Source organism: Thermobia domestica, chromosome 9 (assembly GCF_964235325.1).
Source record: "Thermobia domestica chromosome 9, izTheDome1.hap1.1, whole genome shotgun sequence".
NCBI lineage: Eukaryota > Metazoa > Arthropoda > Insecta > Zygentoma > Lepismatidae > Thermobia > Thermobia domestica.
In genome coordinates, this window is record NC_137462.1 from 26,768,940 (window position 1) to 26,790,113 (window position 21,174).

The 21,174-nt window shown below is 38.0% G+C and overlaps 1 protein-coding gene across 6 annotated transcripts in view; it reads left to right on the top strand.

The window, feature by feature from the left end:
• The window catches only part of Srrm234 (Serine-arginine repetitive matrix 2/3/4), a 391,760-nt gene that overhangs the window by 235,041 nt on the left and 135,545 nt on the right, over positions 1–21,174 (top strand). The gene's annotated exons all lie outside the window — the stretch shown is intronic.

Sequence of the window (21,174 nt, forward strand, 5' to 3'; positions counted from 1 at the left end):
ATGATCCTTGGTAGTTTGCTGGTGAAAGTTGGTTACCTAATTCCCGTAAATTCCGGTGACGGGTACGTCACTTTGAATCACATCCCTGATGTGTTCGATTAGGTTCAGATCCGGCGAGTTAGGGGGCCAGCACATCACTTGGAACTAACTCGCCCCTGTGTTCCTCGAACCACTCCATCACACTCCTGACCTTGTGACATGGTGTATTATCTTGTCGAAAAATGCCGCTACCGTTGGGAAACATGGTCATCATGAAGGGGTGTACGTAGTCTGCAAACAGTGTTCCATACGCCTCGCCATCATGGTGACTTGCTCGAGCTCCCCTAGACAGATGGATGCTCACGTGAATGTTCCCAGAGCATAATTAAGCCGCCGCCAGTTTGTCTCCGTCCCGCAGTACAGATGTCAATGAGCTGTTCCCTTATAGCACGACGGATTCTCACCCTCCCATCGCCATGATGAAAGTATCGGGATTCATCAGACAAGGCAAAGCTCTGCCACTGCGCCAAGGTCCAATGGCGTTGGTCACGTGTTCATTTCAGTCGTAGTTGCCGTGTCGTGGTGTTAACATTCGCACATGGATGGGTCGTCGGCTGCGGAGGCCCATCGTTAGGAGTGTTCGCTGCACTGTGTGTTAAGACACACTTGTACTTTGCCCAGTATTAACGTCAAATGTTAGTTCCGCCACAGTTTGCTGCCTGTTCTGTTTTACCAGTCTGCCCAGCCTACGACGTCCGACATCTGTAATGAGGTAGGAGGCGCCCAACCCGTCGATGTTTGAACATCGTTTCGTCTTGGTTTCGCCACTTGTTGAAGTCACTCACCACAGCATTACTCTAACACCCGACAAGTCCTGCATTTTCCGAAATTCTCGTGTCGACTCTCCGGGATATTACAACCTGCCCTCGGTCAGACTCAGATCGCGCGCCTTCCCCATTCTACACACGGCCACCACTTCAGTAATTAACTGAATTGAGCTGAAAATTAAATCTTGATCTCGAAAGATTGCGTTCTATACCTTTCTAAAGTAATAAATGCTGGAATTGGTTTCAAGGCTGTTTCTGAGTCAATAAAGTATTTAAATACTTTCTTCAAAATAGTATTTAAAATTATAGAAAGATTTGTGAGACATTCGAGTCGAGAAATACGTTTGTCTCGACTCGTCTCGAATTTTTCAAAGTGTGTCTCGACTTGAATCTCGAGTCGAGATTCGAGACATGCCTCGACTCGTGCGCATTCCTAATGCCATACCAGTGCAAGAGTGGCTGAACGCAACATTTCCGAATCGCTAGATCGGTCGTTGGTTTGTAGAGTGGCCAGCTTAATCTACTGATTTAAACTATCCAACTTTTTCGTATTGTATGTTTTAAAGGACAGAGTATATCAACATCACATATGCAATTTGGTGGAACTACGGGAAGGTATCACAGAGTAGCTCCATAGGATACAGAGTACGAATCTGTCGAGCTACTTGTGACAACGTTGCTTTTCGTCTCCAGGGCATGTATCGATTTGGAAGGTGCATTGGTGAACCATGCCATGGAGAACAGAGATTAAAATTCTTGTAAGGAAATGTATGGGAGTAATATGTTTATGTTCAGTCATGTTGGTAGTTTCTTTACTGCAATCTTTGAAACATCATATAAATAATTATTGGCCACCGTGTATGTTTCATCTTTTAACAATGTTGTAATTAGCGCTCCGCGCTGTTCTAGTGGCTAGTGCATGAGCTTTTGGTGTACGTGATTTCAGGTTCGATTTCCGGTGGGAGCGCAAAGAAAATTAAGTACAATCGTTAATACTTCAGTGTAAAGGGCATAAGGGTGCAACGTTAAACTAAAGAAAGAAGAAAAATGTAAAATAAAAATTAAAGTTTAATTAAAGAATGTGTTTAAAGAAAGAAAGGACATGTGTCGTACGGGATGAATGAAAATGTCTCATACTGTCAGGAGGAAGTAATTTACTTTCTATTTATCATATTACATAAACTCTAGCGAAAACCCTATTGGTAAAATTTAATGTCATTGTTCTTTCATTATCAGCTCTAGATCCAGATCTCGTCGTAGATCACGTGAGTGAGTGTACTTTCATTATTTTATATTTACTTCATAAATAAATATACTACAATTAAATACATATAGTATAGTTTATTGTTACTCAAATTTTATATTTCTTATTCTTCATTAACTTTACTGTTGTATCACTATATTGGAACTAACACATACATTTGAGAAAATAAGAATAGTATAAGTCCTGGTAGGTAGTAAAAAGACTGTGCGAAACTTTTGTATGTGATATGCATACAAGAGTCTTAAAAGTCCCCTGCCATAGGGTAAATCTGCTACTATCAGACTTACAACAAAATGTAAGAGGGGGAACTGTCTCCAAATATCATGTTTTCAATCTAAAGTGAAGGATTTTTTTGTTTTAATCGGACGTGCCGTTAGGGCTGTACGCTCTTTATGCGCCCAGTGTTAAATGAAAATGCAACATTACCATTTATCGGGACGTGGATAAATTTTGTAAGAGTATGGTTAGAAGCACGAGTTTTTCACGATCGCGATAAAACGAAATGAGTCAGAATTAGGTAATTTTCAGTTTCTTGACGTTTTATGATATTCTCTGTTTATTTTTTTTTTTTAATTGGTTTCCGTTGTGCAATAAACACGAAATTGGCAGTTTTGTGGGAAATTTCTAACAATACGCGAAGGAACGCGAATTTTTTTTTTAAAATAAGTTTTCATTAATTTAAAAAGGCCAGTTTTCCGCTGACGGAAGGGTAGAATGTGGCATAAATGGTACATTTTGGGTGATTCGGAGATGGCTATAGAGAACATCGCGCCGCATTGCGCGTTAGCGATCACCATCTTAGCTGAATAGGGACGATTTTCCTTCAGTTTGATTAAAAAAAAAAAAAAAAAAAGTGAAATTTACAGTGGCAAGTGAAATATTTAGTGTATTTTGTATTTAGGTAATTAATAGTTTATTTCTATAATGATCTATGAATAACAGGAACAGTTGTAACAATTGTCAGGGAATATCTTTTTCACAAGAGCTAAAAAATGAGAAACATTATTTGGAAAATGCAACAAAACGAGAAATATGAAAAATGAAACGCGACATTTTCAAATTCTTAGTGCGAAAAACTCGAGCTCCTAAGTATGGTGAATTGGGGAGATGTTTGAAATGGGGGCTGGTCATCGACACGTTAGCGTAAAAGACAGTAACTTCATTCACTTACGTTGTGGGTCCAGGTAAATGGCTGCCTTTAAATTTGCCGTTACCTGTTGAGATATTAACGGATGGAGTACATTAAAAGTTCGGTTGTGAATATCTCTTTAGCTGCGTATTGCAAAATAAATAAAAATAAAAAAATCAAAATTTGCTTACATATTTGCGGATCATAGTTAGGCATCATTAATTAGAATAGAATAGAATTTGTTAATATGTATATGATTGCAAAACAATTATTTAAAACAAGTCTTTTATAAACGATTCAGGGAGAGGTCGACCTTCTGCTATTTGTGGTCTTCCTTTGAGATTTTTTTTTTTTTTGTATCATATAAGATAGGGGGTACGTATATGTAGCTAACACAAAATTACGTAAGATTATAAATACTTAAGAAATCATTAGTAATAATAATAATAATAATAATAATAATACAATGGTAGGTTTCAATTTTCAAACACTTTTCATGTGTTTTTAAAATTTGCTAAAAGTTTGTAATTTTCTGATAGTGGTACCTGATACTTTTGATACAATAGTTTAATCGTGGTCTTGGTTGTTCAAGTTCTTTGTTTGTCTTCGCATGTGTACTAACTGAGTGCTTTATTTCAACAAATTGTGGTGAAAATATAATTGCATCTTGAGGATTTTGTACATTAGGGAATTTATTCTATTAAAATAAATAAAGATTTATCTAACTTTAATACATTCGTGGAACAGCGGTTCTGTATGCACAAAGAAGTGTTCATTTTTTTATTTTTATTATTCTTATTACCTTCTTCTGAAGAAAGAGGAGGTTATGTTTAAGCTGGGTTCTGAAGTTTCCATACCAGGCTTCGATTCCGTACTAAAATCCTTGTTACCCATTAAAATGTTAATGGATTGACCCGATGAACGAACTGGAACGAAGTAATCGCTCTAGCTGTACATTGCAAAAATAAAATTAAGAAATCCGCTTGCATGTGCAAAATGCGATTTATAGTCGCCGTTACCGCTTAAGATTTTAGAGAACTGACTCCACTAACAAGCTCAATGGAGATAATCACTCTAGCTATATATTGCAAAATAATAATAATGATAATAACAATAATTAAAAATTGCGCTTACATATATGGGATGAACTATATAGCCATCGTTAATGTGGTCTGTAACGAAGTTGGTTGAGGTTATTGTTCTAGCCATCTACTGCAAAAACACAATTTAAAAATCTCGTCCATTCAAGTTATCGTATGGAGTAACGGTCGGACGTCTAACAACACACACTTATAAATCTCGCTGAATGATCACAACATATAACAATATTATAATTGTAATATATAACAATACTTCCATCCTCCTGGCAGGACGTTTGTGTTCTACTATACCTGAACGTTTAATCATTGAAAGTTGAAATAAAGTAAAAGCTTTAAGTTTTACGTCCCACGTTTGTGCCGGCTAGGCTAAAGAAGAAAGTGAGAAGTGAATGGAACGGTGGAATGAATAAAGTGGGAGGAAACGGGAGAACCACGACAAAACCCACGCACACAATGCTTGTCCACCACAAAGTTCATTTGGCGCGAGCTGATTTCGAACCTGGGACCACACGCACAAGAGGTAAACGCTCTACCGCTGAGCCACCACATCCCTCATTGAGTGTTAATCACAGTTTTTTTGGAACTTCTCACTAGCCATACTGTGTACTTTCATCTTTTAGTATCATAATGACAAGCATGGAGTGTACTTCGGTAGTAGTTACTCGAGTTCTTCGAAAACTACGCTGGGGTTGCGGTGCATAAGGTCCCTTATTCAATCCCAGCTCGCACCAAGTAGACATTGTGCTGGACAGACACCGTTTACATGCGTTTCCTGTATCTTCTTCATTCCATCATTTCATTCATTCTTATCATCATCACCGTCTCCTTTAGCCTACAGAGCATAACCATGGGGCCTAAAACAGACATTTCATGGGGCCGCGGGGGCTCAGTGGTAGAGCTCTGGTGCATGGGGTCCTTGGTTCGATTCCAGCTTGTGCCAAGTGTGGGCTTTGTGCTGGACAAACACCCTGTACGTGGGTTTTCTCGGGGTTCTCCCGTTTCCTCCTACTTTCTTCATTACACATTTCATTCATTTCTCATCACCGTGGAGCTCCTTCGTGGCTAAGCGGTTATCGTACGCGCCTTTGGCGCGGGAGGCCCGGGTTCGATTCCCAGCGGGAGCTCAAGTGGTTCGGAATCCACGTTAATCAGTAGGCCCACGTCTCATATAGCCTCGCTGCTAAACTCAAAATCAACTCTTATCACCGTGGGACATACAACTTGACTCCATTTCATTTCGAAAACTACCAATGAACATCCATACCATCATTTCAGATCGATGAGATCTCTTAATTGGTATATTTCTCATTTTGAACTTTTTTTTTTTAATTCACGCTTTTATGATAGAAAACCTTTGAGAATTTAAAGTAATGTTTATGTCTCTCTCTCCTGCCTTCTCTCCCGCCTGTCACATACGTAGATATGGAAATTGCCTACATATTTTGGACATGTTTCTGTGACGTATGTTCCACTTGATCATGTTTGAGAAGTGCAGTTGAGCGTTATTGTTTTGATTGATTTCTGTTGTTCAGATTGTGTTGTGCCCACGCTTTGGAGTATGAGTATGTATATGTATATATGGATGCAAGAGGGCTGAACAGCACTACGTGAACAGCAAACGTTGGTTTGTTCCAATGTTTGACCCTCGTGATGAACATTAATATAATAATACGACGAGTAAAACGGTCGCTTTATATGGGAAATCGATGAAGAGATGGGGGGAAATGTTATGTATCGATTGAAGCATCATTCGATTCCATTCACCTTTGTCTCTCGACACCAAAGATCACGATTTGCTGTCACAAACACACAGATAGAGGAAAAGTGTGTGTGTGTGTGTCAGTGACGGGACACAAGTTTGATATTAGAGCTATTTCCTGTGCCTAGTTTGGATTCACTTCATTTACATCCAGGTAACTCTAGCAATCACCTATTTTCGTAATAGCAGGGATTTGTGCTGTAATATCAGCTAAAAGATAGAAAAAAAGATTAGGTACATAAAGAACCAGTTTATTCAGATACCCAAGGGCCATTTTAGTTTTTCTTGCTAGACAAGCGAGTTTCGGTCGTAAGGTATTTATCCCAGTGTTCCTCAAACTGTTTGTCGCGGCATAGTAGTCGAACTCTTCCATAGCGTCCTCGCCTTTGGTACGGGTGGCGTGAGTTCGAGTCTCAGTAGAAGCACATGGTTTGGATACTTCAAACACAAAAATGTCACGGTTTCGTGTTTGAATCCTCTGTACTGGTCCTGGGGGCGCGGTGGCTCAGTGGTAGAGCGTTCACCTCTGGTGCTTGGGGTCCCGGGTTCGATCCCAGCTCCCGCCAAGTGAACTTTGTGGTGGACAAACACCATGCTCGTGGGTTTTCTCGGGGTTCTCCCGTTTCCTCCCACTTTCTTCATTCCACCATTTCACTCATCTCTCATTATCACCGTCTCCTTTAGCCTAACCGGCATAACCGTGGGACGTAAAACTTAAATATTTCATTTTTCTGTACTGGTCCTAGACTTGATCACTTGGCTGTGTACACGGAATCGTGTGTTGATTTCCGCTGAAAGACTATTCAGCACATTACGATTGTTCTGATTCCATCTTGAAATGTAGGTTCATGTGTCATTTAGCCAGGCTGCTGAAAAAGAACTCTAAACTTCAATAATCAAGCTGAAACAGTTGTGTCTGGAGAAATTTCAAAACTGTGCCCCTAAAAGTTTGTTTACTTATCTTGTCCAAAGAATATCACCAAATAAAGCTTAAACACAAGCGAAGGAAAATACAGTTTTTCTTTAACGAAGTGTTCTGGTGCTTGGGGTCCTGGGTTCGATCCCAGCCCCCGCCAAGTGAACTTTGTGGTGGACAAATGTCGTGTGTGTGGGTTTCCTCGGGGTTCTCCCGTTTCCTCCCACTTTCTTCATTCCACCATTTCATTCATTACTCATCATCACCGTCTCCTTTAGCCTAACCAGCATAATCGTGGGACGTAAAACTCAAAGATATAATTTTTTTCCTTTCTGAGCCTGGTATTTGAATCAATCTACTTACCTCTGTTGGCGATGTAGAGGAGAGAAAGTTAATGCAGAAACATATATTTGAGGACCTTCCCTATATTCTCCAACACTTATTTGTAACTTTCTGAAATAGCCGTCCCTCACAAACGAACAACAGCTTTGTGAAAAATATTCGAAAGATGCTAGGTATATTGTTTATATGAATACCGTTTACTCGTTACAATAACTACGTATTATTTTAATAATAGTAAAATGATAAGACCCCGGCTCGACCAAGTGTTATGTTTCGAAATTCATTTCAAACGGTTAAATCGTTTTCCCGTGATGATAAGACAGACAACATCGAAAATACTATTGAAGTTTCCTCTCTTCCTCCTTTAGGAGCGGGATTTTGAAAATGCTATTTATTTTGATATGACTACATAGCTGAAACACATGACTGCTTATTTTTATTAAGGAATTTCATCTTCCTAAGATGGGAGACACATAAGGTGTTCTTTTCTTGGTATTTAAACCCTCCTCCCCTTCTTAAGATACACATTTTAATAAAGGTGACATGATAAAAATCCGGCCCGATCCAAGTGCTAAAAATTCATTTCAAACGGTTTAGCTGTTTTCCCGTTATGATGTAACAAACAACGTCGATTTCCTTTTTGTAATATATAGTCTATACATACAGATAAAAAAAAATAAATTATTTAAAATATTGAACATTAACGTTAGCCAAATCCTGCAGAGTATTATTAAATGAACTGTTAACTGCTTCATTGTCTTTTTGTATTGGTGAAAGTCCTGAGTGTGGAGTTTATGATACAATATTCTGTACTAGTTACAGGCAGAACAACGTAAAATTATTTTAAGCGTAATCTATAGTAGTCTTAGCGTAGTCTATAAATGAAGTTAATTCGAAATTGCAATGCTGTTATATTACTTTCGTCTCTGGACTTGCAGTCAAAGTACTCCTAGAGTTCTTGGACAAAAGTAGTTATAACATTTCGACAAACATTCTTCACTCTGACAATCGTCAGAACTTTAAATAAATATATTCACTCCTTTATTTCATTAAATCAGCCCTGTTGAGTAATTTATTTTAAAACAGATATTGGGTTGTGTGAATTTCACCAACATATTGGGTGTGTTCACGGTTAGTAATGAATGCAAATCCTAAACGAGATTTAAAAGAGCTTACCGTGTATATATATATATATACAATGACCAAAGAGCCGTTTCGTAAGTCAATAGTTGGTGTAACGCTTTTATCTATGTATCGCGTTTCCCCATTGAAATATTTTATCTTCAGCAAACATTTTTGAGCTGTTCCCTGGTAATTTAGCGTTAACATTTGTGCATAAATCTCAGATTTCTCGACAGTCTTTATGTGGGATGTTTTTGACAGTTATTTCGAAATAATGTAGGAGAATGGATTAATGTAAAACTTGCGACGGATATTTATACGTATGGTGTAATGTTATCAGTATTATACAGTGTGTCAGTAAAGTTGAGTAATCCAAAGTTTGATTGCGTATATATTTGCACATAATTGATAACATGAGTTTGTATGCAAAAATTTGGGATATCGCAAATTTTTGCATAAAAACTCATGTTATCAATTATGTGCAAATTCTCATTGCTTATCATTAATTAGCCTGAAACACACCTGTTGCAGTAATTTTACGACAACAATGTTGCCAGGGGCTGGATTTCTGTCAAAAACACCCATTTAGGGACTTTCATTAAATAGCCTTTTTATATGGCAACACTGCATCAACTTTGTCACATTTTATCACCAATATATAAATATTGATTCATTCTGTACATATACAAAAGAATTCACCCGCAGGAAATCCATTTTCTGCAACTGAATATTGATTTTCTTCATTTTGCACATTTTTTTATTTATTAATTTTTTTTTTCTATTTTGCACTTACGGTAACTTCTTTCGTTACTACACAAAAGCATTACAAGTTCCAGCATTGGTCATGATCTCGAAAATATCTACATATAACATGCTCACATTTGTTTCAAGTCTCAGCTCTCTATCATTCTTAGATCAAAAGATATACGCAGTCAAACTTTGGGTTGCTCAACTTTACGGACACACTGTAGTAGTTTTGTTGTAACAGAACAGTGTTAAGATATCAATAAAATAAGTGTTTGTGGTCACGTCAAATGTGAACTAGTATACATATATTAGTAAAAACTTGTTTCTTCAATTTTCGTAAGTGACAATCTTCTTGTTTACCTCAACCATAGTTGGTGTGAAACATGGAAATTTTAAAACTTTTCTCTCCCTTGGGAGAGCTGTTTTATACTTTGATAAGGTCTCTTCTTCATAACTGCATCTAAATATTCTATCCTTAGTCGTCGTCTTCCTGGTTTTCCTTCTGCCTTTCCCTCTATCAACACGGTAATCCAATCGGAGTGCCGAATAAAATGGCCAAGGATGTTTCTTCTTTTTCCTATTATCTTCATTAGCTTCCTTTAGTACGTCTTCATTCCTTTTCCTTTCGGTCCATGATATGCGCTGCATTCTGCGCCAATACCACAGTTCAAATACTTCCAGCGTGGATATTTCAGCTTTTCTCAATGTCCACGTCTCTGATCCGTATAGCGTCACGCTCCATACCAGGGTTTTAATAAATTGCTTTCGAACGTCCAACGACACATTTCTTGATAATAGCAGTCCTTTTTTCCTATTGAATGCTTGTTTAGCCTGCGCTCTTCTGGAACTTAAGTCTTTTTCATTTCTTCCGTCCGAGGATATTAAACTAAGTAATCACAATCTAAACCACACCAACTCAAAATAAATAACTATAAAAATACAGATCAACGTCCCAACACTAATAACTAGAGAGCGGATTTTAATGTGCAGCACCTTTTCTAAGAATGTAGTTGTTATAAGACTGGAAGTATTTGAGAACAAGATCCTGAGACGAATATTCGTACCCAGGAGGAACGGGAATGGGGAATGGCGGAAACTTCATAACGACGAACTACATAATTTATACGGTTTACCAAATTGTTAGGGTCATCAAGTCTAGGAGTCGTAGGTGGGCAGGTCATGTAGCTAGGATGGAAGAAGTAGAAACGCTTTCAAAGCTTTGACTGGAAGACCAACCGGAAAACGACCATTAGGAAGACCTAGACGCAGATGGGAGGACAATATTAAGATGGATCTCGCAGAGATAGGAATTTAAAATAGAAACTGGATCCAGTTGGCTAAGGATACAAGTCAATGGAGAGCTTTTGTGAACGCGGCATAAGCCATAGAGTGAGTTAGTTATAACAACCAAAGTTCAAAATATATATTTCCTGGTGTAAAGCGAACTGAAATTAATGCACTTTGTTGCACCTTTTTCGTGAATGTTGCACCTTTTTGCTAGATTAATAAAATTTTCTCTCTCTTTTTTTTAAACTTCTTTTAGCCTTCAGCACCTTTATTGTCCCTTTTTTGTCTTTAAAAAATTTGGACAGAATAATATGTTTTATTTTCAATCTGGTTTACACACAATATTCCAAAAATTTAGACGCAATCTTGACGGATTTGCTAAGGACAAATTTGAACTGAATTTGCGAAACAATCCGGACGTAGGAACCTTTGCAACGTCAAGTGAACTTCTTACAAGATAACGCACCACTGGTTTTCGTTGATGTCGAACAAAGTTTCTCCACATACAAGGATCTCCTGAGCTCCAAGCGACAGAAACTAACATTCGAAAACAGAAATGTGCATAATCATGTATAACCAATTTCTGAAAACCTAGTAGTATGTAACGGTTTCTCAAGCCACAATATTGCAAAATTAATGTTTCCTTTTTCTAATAACAGAATTGGTTTAAACCTCAATTCTATTACAAGAATGTTGAATATTGTACAAGTTTATGAGATTAAATAAAACAATTTTGCAGTTTATGTCAAATGTTTGAAGCCAAGATTTTAACAATATTTGCTGTGTAATGAATAAAGAATGTTCATGTAAACTATATACTATAGCACTTAATAAAGATATCTTATTTGCACCTTTTTGAATGATTTTTCAGCACCTTTTATTCCCTTTTTTTCTACCAAAAATTTTGCACCTTAAAATTTGGTCCCTACTAATAACCAATATAGTACTCAAAATATGAAGAATAATTCATAATTCTATTCAGTTCGACGATAATGGTATTTAAAAGCTTAAGTTGAAAAGTTAATATAGATAACACTTATGTGATCGCACACCTACTTCTTTCTTTTTTATTCACATATAACATAAGTACACTGAACGAAGTAAACATTTTCTTTCGGCTAGATGTCATTTTCCTCGCCATTGGAGGAATAAATTGACTCTGTTCATTCATATAAAAATTTTCCGTAAACGTTTCGTTTCTTAAACAATTAAAAATGTAAATTTCATAACTAAAACAAACAATAATCTAAAACTCAAACTGAATCAATGGATAATACACTAAAATGTTTAAATCGATTACGTTTTATTCTTTTGTATCAAAAAGTAATGTTTGCTAAGAAGTTGATACTTCTTAAAATTACCTACAAGTAGTTTTCTATTTGTAACGAGATTTATGTTCGTTTATAAATGAGCATTGATTGAGGACCCTGAATTGTTTTTTTTTTTTTTTTTAACTATTGGCATTTTTTAAAGTTATTCTTACACAGTATTTGTGTTTGTTTTACTAAATGTAATATACGAGACGAGGCGAGATTTCCGCTAAATATACCGAGATGTGACGTAAAAGTTTGCGTCTTGTCTCGTCTCGAGGTAATACTAATTAGGACATCATTTTCTTACGCCTAATCTTGTAGGTTTCTTTTCTATTTATCGACCTTCTGGCCAAGATATGAGTTCAGGAAAATGTAAGATCGTGATCAAGGCATCGTATGTACTACATCGCAGTATTATTTCTGCATTTTGTTTTTGTGCGTGTCGATGAATAGCAGTGCAATTGTAAATTTATCACTTTTTTTTCTTTCTTTCTTCATGTGCCACAGAAAGTCATTAAAAGGAGATTTGCCTTTTCCCTATTGATATTCTAAAGTCAGAAAACTTGATTCAGGAATTCTCGATCGGAGCGATGCCCAGTTTACCAGAAGCTATGCAGCTATAAATCCTCATATATTCAGTTCTTGAATCAACCCTTTCTAGGAAAAGCTTTCCCTTTTTTTAGAATTTCTTTCAGGTAGTTCTTTAATTACTTTTCTAAGATCTTTTGGTAGTAGAACGTTACAGCAGATGTCTCTGGTGACAAGATGAGGGATAGAATTCAGAATCCGCGGGAAGGAATCGTAAGGAAAACGTAGTTACTATTAGAAGGTGTAACTTATCATCTTCTCAGCCTAACTTAAACAAACAGCGGAATTTTAGGCAGCCGGTTGCAAATAAAATGCAATGAAATCTTTCAGTTTAACGTCTCACGATTATGCTTTTTAGGTGAAGGGAGAAGAATGATCAAAGTAAGTGAATGATGATAGAAGAATTGGTGGCATGAGAATGTGGAAGGAAACGGGAGTTCCCGAGAAACCCCTCGGACACGATGTTGTCCACGGTGAACTTACTCGGCCGGGGAATGCACGCACCAGAGGTAAGCACTCTACCAGTGATCCACCGTGTCCCCACCGTAATTACCTTGATTTACGAATGAAGACCACCAGAAACGTTCAGCAAAGTGATAATCATAGGGATGCACACGAGACAAGAGATGAAGCTGTTTCATCTGGAGAATGTATCTTGAAAGCAATGTCCTGTCTTGAAAAATGTGTGTGTTTATATTGGAAGAGGCCTGTCTCGTCTCGAATCTCGTTGCAAAAGTTCTGGCTCGTCTCTTTTCATATGCATAAATAAAAACAGTGATACACCTTCCTTACTTTTTGAATAACAATTTATGAGCGTCGACATATTCTCTTTTAGTATCTAATAGTTCGATACAAAGAGATATCAGCTGTCCCAAGGTGGTTTTCCTGATCAAAGCCGTGCGCAAAGGGAGATCTGAGAATTCAGTCTCGATCTTCCGCTTTTTCGATCCTATAAAAACATACGTAAAACGAAGTAATTCTTATATACATTGGAACAAACAAACAAAATGTTGGATTATAATAGATTTTGTGAACATTTTTCTCTTGACAAAACATCTACTTACGAAACTGACTTTTTGTGTGTATTTGTAGATGATGATGTTGGGGAGAAGGTTTCTCAGTGTCTGTAAGAGACTCGGGTTAGATTTTTTTGTGAGAGTAGAAGTTACGTATTTCAGATCAAGTAGTAGGTCCACGGCTCATTCAAAGTCTCATTGCAACAATTTCGTTTCGAACAAGATGAGGCGCACTCTCACTGAGCATATTTTATTGATCAAATGTTTCATGAACATTTTCCGATCATTTGATTGGCAGGAATAGATTAATTCCATAACCTGTTTTGATTTTTTTTTCTGGAGCTTGGAAGAGATATGCTACAGTCATTTGTGAGAGCGAATTACTGGCATGAATGAGCCCAAAAGTAGGTGATGGGGGTGTGAGTAACGGTTAGATACTATATATTTCCTAGTACTGACGTTAATTCTGTCCCTCATATACATGGTCATATCTCCAAAAATAGGCTAGGAAAATGAGCTTCGCCATATTTATTCATCAAAGTACAACAAGATGAGAAATACTAGCAGTATTCAGATCCCCCCCCCCCTGTATTCTTATTAGAGTCACAAATGTTTAGGCCACATGTTTATGATATCAGAAACAATTTGCAGGGGTGAATCGCTTCACAGCATGGACAAGTGTTCGTTTTAGAGATTGTACATTGGAGTGATGTTTAGCATAGATTATTCTCTCCAATTCGTGCCACACGTGATAGTCCAGTGGATTCAAGTCTAGACTCTCAGCGGCAGGAGTAAAAGTGGTTCTGAAAAGGTAGGGGGATGCATGACGGCCTAGGAAGTGGGGGACGCCATAAATATTTTTTGGAAGTGGGATAATGGCGTCACCGCATTCCCCGTCACGTTTATCCCCTGGGGATAATCAGAGCTGCTTCTTGTTGCTCTGAGTGGTGGGCGTACTCGCATTTGGCGTCGGAGACCCGTTCGATTCCCGGTTGGAGCTCATGGTTTGCATCCCACGTTACGCTATAGATGCATGTCTCATTTAGCCTTATTGCTGAAAGGGACGCTAAACTTAATACAATCAACCACTCATCCAGATAATCCATACAATCAGTGAACTCAGGTACATTGTTAATGAGTCATCCCTGCGTTATTTTGATCTTGTGAAGCGGAAGCAGAGTCTGGTTGAAAACTGAGTATCTATTTTTATGGTGTATTGTTAAGGGGTAACAATAGTCACTACACTGTCTAACACACCTTGCTGATACACTTTTGCCAATGTTCTTATACAGAGCGATCGAAAAGTCTCCGTACCCAAACTTTTTTTTTAAATGGCGGTAGTTATTACAAGAAGGTAAATATTTCTGTGTAAACTGATTTGCTAGGATCTTAGCTATACATGACACAAGAGATGGCGCTGGGGAGTGGCGCTAGCAGTCGTGGCAAAGAAATTAACTACATAAAGTGCTGTTAGCAAAATAATCATGTTAACACAAGCACTAAATAACACACACACACACACAGTAACCAGCTAACAAGTTACTCAGGTGATCTTTCTCGGAGGATATCTGGGTGGATGTAAGTACATCACAACAGATGCTGAAAGTGGACCCCTTCCTGCAGCATGCATAAACGTATTCGACGGCACATGTTTCGTGCTACGCGATGCAGCATAGGCATATCAATTGCAGTAATGCATTGAGTGATGTTCGTTTTCAGTGTATCTAAATCGGGGAGATTGTATTTTCGTAGACTTTTTCCTTCAAATAACTACAGGAAAAAATCGGGTGATCTTGGCGGCCAACGACCTGTTGAAATCAAGCGGTCATCAAAATACTCAAGCAGAAATGCCATGGTGTCATTGGACATATGGCATGTTGCCCTATCTTGCTGTAACCACACATCTCATTCACCAGCGTCTAAAAGCGCGATAAACTGCTGTATAATATCCTGGTACACAATGGAGTTCACTCGGGTTTCACACCAGACACCAATTTTCTGCGCATGGAGTGGTGTCTCATGTAAGATATGTGCATTTTCAGTGGATTAGTAGCGAGTGTTGTGTGCATTAACATGACCTGTCGAATGGAACCAGGCCTCGTCCGTGAAGTACACCTTATCAAGGACAGCAATATTTTTGCGAGTGAATCGTTGAAACCACCGACAATACCTCATTCGAGCACCATTGTCACCTGGTCGCAGCTCCTGAACAACTTTCACGTGATATGGTCGTAATATTAACCGTTTTGTTGCTTTTGATGCAGAGCCATATGATACACCCACTTGTTGTGATAACCGCCGAATAAGTCCCTTCTGTGGTGATTGTTGCAATAGTGCGGCGACATCTTCCAAAACATCATTCGTCAAAACTAGGGTGCCCACTACGCGGCATATCATGCACACTGTTCACGAAATCTCGTGATTAATGCGTAAATAGTTGATTTACTCACAGAACGTCCGAAACAATTCATAAATTTCTCGTTTGCAGCACTGTATGATGGACGTTAATCAGTAGGTCCACGTCTCATATAGCCTCGCTGCTGAAACGGATGTTAAACTCAAGCTCAAACCCAACTCAGCAGTTTTGATATACTCCTCTAACAAAAACGCACGCTCCTTCACCGACAAACTCATCCTTGCAACTGGAGTGATTATTTTGATAGCACTTTATGTAGTTTATTTCTTCGCCACGGTTGCTAGCGCCATCTCTTGTGTCGTGTATAGCCAAGACCCTAGTAAATCAGTTGACACAGAAATATTGACGACCTTCTCGTAATAACTACCGCCAAAACTTTTTTTTTAAGTTTGGGTTCGAGACTTTTCGATCGCTCTGTATCTTTGTTCCCAAATTGATTGGTATTTCATCTCATCAGAACTTATCACCACCATACCATCACTGAAGCCTCACGATGACCTATTTAAATCCTGGAAGTAATTTTGGAAGCTTAAATATTTCGTTTTGGCAGTCGCAGATTTCTTATATCAAGAACAACTTAACTAAAGACTGGTCCGACTATACGATTTCGTAGTGTACCGGACCAAGAAAGTCTCTCATCCCCCCTTCTTTTCCTCTTGAGACAGCAAAGCTGGAATGAGAAGCTGTTCTGTTCTACAGTGATAGGCACATATTCTAACGTGTAAGACGTATTGAAACGTGATATGGTTTTGAGAGACATTTTTACCTCTATGGCCATGATTTTTGTTTTTCACGGGATTTCGAAAGTTTCTGCCCTTGGAGGCTATTATGGTCTGTGGATTCACACCTTTCGTGGTCTGCCAGATCTTGGCGTATCCTTGATTGTCTTGTATTAACCTCATTGAATTTTACTATAGTTCTTAAAAAAAGAAAAAAAGCGTTTTTATAAATCCAAGCTTTTCCAGAAGTCTAAATATCCTGACATCAGGGCCAAACTTGTATAGTCCGCAGCAAAAAACATTGCAACATGAGCATGTAAGTTTATTGTGAAAGTATGTATAACAGCCCAGGGAATCAACATAACGTCTAAGTGGCACGAATCACGCCAGGAGAAACCCTGGCGTCCTCCCCAGCACACTTATTTTGGAGCAAAAGACTTTGTCGTTTCACAATAATCTTACATGCTCATGTTGCAGGTTTTTGCTGAGGACTGTACATGCCGAAAATTATTGTTGTTTTCTTCCACTTCCCATCTACTTATTTACTGATGCTATTGACTCTTTTTCACCTCCAGAGTAAAGTAAATATTTGTGCTCATAAGCAGATTAATATGCAGTGCACTATGTAAAACTATTTGGAGTAACTATTAGGTGTCATTTGGGGCAGAATTTAGGGCAGTACATGTCAAATAGTATTAACAATTGCTCCTATGAAAACTTCATGCTTTCACAAAACTTGCACTAGGACTGTTATTTAATTACTCATACAGTGAAACCTCTCTTAACTGGTACTTCTATGATACAGATTTTTTTTTTTCACGGCAAAAATATATGTATTATTATGGGGAGAGGACCTTCCCTTTTACAGACACGAACAGTCTTTCATTTAGACCCAGCGTTTTAGTAACCTCTTCATAACAGACAGGAATTAGTCTCAATTCATATGTATTCAGCACAGAAAATACTCGCCGCAATTTGAAAATAGCTCCTTAATTTATTCCAACTAATCCACGAGTTACAAGCAAATTTCAATCAGAAGCTAGTGTACTCAGATGCGGTCCCGGGTTCGATTCCCGGTGGGTACACTCCGTTGGAAACGTGGGTAAAAGCCTTTCCTAGCCAGCCATCCTGAGTGAGATTTTTCTTGGGTTTTCCTTATTCACGCCAGGCAACTGTCCAGATGATACCTAACATATAGGTCCTTCCTGCCTTGCTTCTCTTTTCCTTTCATCCTTCCCCACTTACCTGGATAGTGTGATCGCCGAGGGGCGTCATGTTCCATCTTCAGCTTCTAAAATCTGCAAACCTCAACCAAGTCACCCAGTTATTTTGAAATAAAGCTACAATTGTTAGCTGTCAAATAGCATAGCAATGGCATAGATGTAAATGACTCTTAATACTTCCAAAAATGAACTAGTACCTTGTGTTGCAGAAATGCGTCATTACTTCTCCGATAGTTCAATACATAAGAAAGGAATTAGGAACAGCGTTGGACATTAATTGTACGGTGAAAGTCGGTAAATTTAATGAAGAGATGAAAAGATGATGTTGAGACTTTCCTGTTATTTTCGTTCAGTTAACGTATGGAATTGTGTTATAAAATTATATTGTAGTTTAGTGGAATTTTGGAACTCCCGTGGTTTTGGATTTTTGCGTTATACAGTAGGCGAACTAAGTCGAGAGAGAAACCATTAAAAAAAGTAGTAGTTGAAAATGGGTAGGTGAAGCATGTCGTATTAGCTGCATCGTTTGTTTCAGTTAAGAGTCTTTATCCCGGCGAAATTAAAATACCGCTAATTTTACAGTAATTATGTGATATCTTCAAATAGATAAAAGATAATTGAAATATGGAACAAGAGCGCCCTAGACTATTATTTTGCATGAGGTACCGTTACCACAAGTCACCTAGTAGCTTTCCGTTTTCAGCCGTTTAGAAATGCAAAAATAAATGCCGATTTTCAAAATGGCTGGAAATCGAAAGCAGATAAGTGAGTCGTGATAACGGTTTCTTATGTAAAATAATATTGTCTAGGGCGCTCTTGTTCCATATTTCGATTATCTTTTATCTATTTGAAGATATCACATAATTACTGTAAAATTAGCGGTGTTTTAATTTCGCCGGGATGAAGACTTAAGTTCCTAAAAATGTGATACACATAGAATGTTTTGTATTGATCCCTTACAGTGGGTATGTTTTACATTGATCTCTGATCTTGATGATGAAAGATAAAATTGTAATTCTTATTTAAATTTTCGAAACAAGAAAAAGAAATCGAAAAATGAAATCGTTGAGATTAACGTCCCACGATTATACCCATTACGTTTAGGGAGACGATGACTAAAGTAAGTGAATAATGATGAAATAATTGGTGGAATGAAAAGTTGGAGGAAACGGGAGTACCCTGAGAAAACCCATGGACACGATGTTGTCCATCACAAATTTACTTTGCCGGGAGTCAAACTAACAACCTCATGCACCAGATGAGCGCTCTACCGCTAAGCCACCGTGCCCCCTAATAGAAATCAAAGATACGAAATGTATGGAGACGTATTGCATGGAAGTTAATGTGAATTATATACTGGCTCGTGCTTCCGTTATGTACCACCCATATTGTTTGCAGCCGAAAATGCAACTTTTGGAACTTTCCACTTTCGCTGTTACTGGAATTGACGAAATTACTTTAATTTAAAACGTCTAAGATGGGCTCTGGAGTCAGTAGAAGAATTATGAGTAAATCGAAAAATTGAAGTATATAATATTAAGCAATATGTTAGGGAAATGGATAAAAACAATTGTGATTCAATTGGTTTTTTACTAGATAGGAGCCACTACCAAGCTTTTCATTGGTTTGGTGATTCTGAGTTGTATATCCCTTTGATCCCCCACGAGGGAAAATAAATCCTAATATTTCAAGTCGAAGACGAGTATGCTAACTGTATACCCACGAGGATGCAGTGCCAAGCGTTTGTTTTTGCAGCGATGAACTTCTGGCTTTGGTCACCTACAGTTAATTAATATACCTAGGTAGAATAATTTCCAAGCCTTTTTTCCAAGTGATCCTTTTTTTTATTATTATTAATCGGAATATACTATGTACTGCCCTCCTCCTTTTGTCTACTTCGAAAAGTTTTTTTTCTTTATTTTTGTACATATACCACTACATCAGTAAATATATTTTAAAAATAGTGTTCATTATTCCTTAATTTTATAGTGGTACTGGGAGAACTACACGGTAAAAATAGTGTTTATGTTTTTAAAATCTTTGAAAGAAAAAAATGCGTGAAATAACCGTGAAGAAATGTGTGATCACCAATACCTTTGGCATGACTCTTTTCAATTCTCAGGCCAGTGGTCTTGGTAGCGTAATCTTTTAACACTCTCGCCTTTGATACTAGCGACCCGGGTTCGATTTCAGGTGGGGACATCCGGTCGGAAAGATGTAACAGCTATTTCAGGCCAGCCATCTTGAGTGATGTTTTTCCTGGGTTTTCCTCATTCACACCAAAGAAATGCCGCGATGGTAACTAACATAATGTCCCAGGTCGCTTCTTTCCTTCCCCATTCCTTTCTTCCTCTACAATTCCCCGGGCAGTGTGGTCGCGAAGGGCTAATATGACCATAGATGCCAAAAGCTCAGAAATCTAATTTATAATCCTAATCAATTCACGAGCCAACTGTCATACCCATTCTTCGCACGGGAATGAATGCAAAAGAATTCCAGTGCATGAAAGATATGCAATCTGGAAGGCAAGGACATGTTTGGTTGCCTACCTCATAGACGCTATGATTCAACCCCATAATTCCCCCTTCGAGGAAAAAGTTCCTCGTAGGCTATTAGGCCTGGTACACAAAATTTGGTGATTTCTTTCTATGCGAAATCTGATGATAGACAAACACATCTATATATATATCTGTGTGATCTATATATTGAAATGCTCAGTTTATATGTTCGTTTCCAATCCTTTCGAGAGCTCCCTTGTGGCTAAGCGGTCAGCGTACGCGCCTTTGGCATGGGAGACCGGGTTCGGTTCCCGGTGGGAGCTCATGATGCTCGGATTCCAAGTTAATCAGTAGGTCCACGTCACATATAGCCTCGCTGCTGAAAGGAACGCTAAACTAAAATCAACTCAACTCAACTCCAATCCTTTCGACAATGAGATCTCGAAAACCAAAAGCGCTAGAAACGTGCTGTTTTCGCTGGTCGATTGCAAATTTCATGTAGATTGTCCAGTTTTAATTGAATATTAAAAAAAAAATGGCCATTATCTCTTTATTACATTTTTTAGGGGTACACTGGAAATTTTGAAATTTTAAAAAAGTAAAACATCATATCCTATGCGTTATACATTCCAACATAACAGTTGTATAGATGAGTTGTATATCTCTCAGGTGTTTGTTTCATGGCCAAATGATAATTAAAAACGAAGGATAACCATTTCTCCAAGCTAAGAAGAATCTTTATTGTTTGGAGTGTTTTGCTCAATGAACACCATATATCACTGACATTATAATTAATTGTGTATGTAATGTATTTACTTATTACATACTGCATGCAAAAAAGAAAGGAAACACTGATCGCACATGAATTAGAAACTCCAACTGGAAGTAGGCCCAATCTTGCGAACGGTGCGAGATGTTGAGAAAATAAT